The sequence below is a fragment of the Lolium rigidum genome, chromosome 2, assembly GCF_022539505.1.
Source record: "Lolium rigidum isolate FL_2022 chromosome 2, APGP_CSIRO_Lrig_0.1, whole genome shotgun sequence".
Taxonomy (NCBI): Eukaryota; Viridiplantae; Streptophyta; class Magnoliopsida; order Poales; family Poaceae; genus Lolium; species Lolium rigidum.
The window spans coordinates 232,078,662-232,079,664 of record NC_061509.1 but is presented as its reverse complement, the minus strand read 5'-3'; positions in this window follow the sequence as shown (position 1 = coordinate 232,079,664).

Sequence of the window (1,003 nt, the reverse complement as noted above, 5' to 3'; positions counted from 1 at the left end):
CAGAGAAATACCATGTAGTAGGTAGGTATGGTGGACACAAATGGCATAGTTTTTGGCTCAAGGATTTGGATGCACGAGAAGAATTCCCTCTCAATACAAGGCTTTGGCTAGCAAGGTTATTTGAAGCAAACTCAAGTATAAACCGGTACAACAAAACTTACATAAGAACATATTGCAAGCATTATAAGACTCTACATTATCTCCTTGTTGTTCAAACACCTTAACCATAAAATATCTAGACTCTAGAGAGACCAATCATGCAAACCAAATTTTAACAAGCTCTATGTAGTTCTTCATTAATAGGTGCAAAGTACATGATGCAAGAGCTTAAACATGATCTATATGAGCACAACAATTGTCAAGTATCAAATTATTCAAGACATTATACCAATTACCACATGAAGCATTTGCTGTTTCCAACCATATAACAATGAACGAAGTAGTTTCAACCTTCGCCATGAACATTAAAAGTAAAGCTAAGAACACATGTGTTCATATGCAACAGCGGAGCGTGTTTCTCTCCCAAACAAAGAATGCTAGGATCCGAATTTATTCAAACAAAAACAAAAATAAAAACATACAGACGCTCCAAGTAAAGCACATAAGATGTGACGGAATAAAAATATAGTTTCACTAGAGGTGACCTGATAAGTTGTCGATGAAGAAGGGATGCCTTGGGCATCACCAAGCTTAGATGCTTGAGTCTTCTTAAAATATGCAGGGATGAACCACGGGGGCATCCCCAAGCTTAGACTTTTCACTCTTCTTAATCATATTGTATCATCCTCCTCTCTTGACCCTTGAAAACTTCCTCCACACCTAACTCAAAACAAACTCATTAGAGGGTTAGTGCATAATCAAAAATTCACATATTCAGAGGTGACATAATCATTCTTAACACTTCTGGACATTGCACAAAGCTACTGAAAGTTAATGGAACAAAGAAATCCATCAAACATAGAAAAACAGGCAATGCAAAATAAAAGGCAGAATCTGTCAAAAC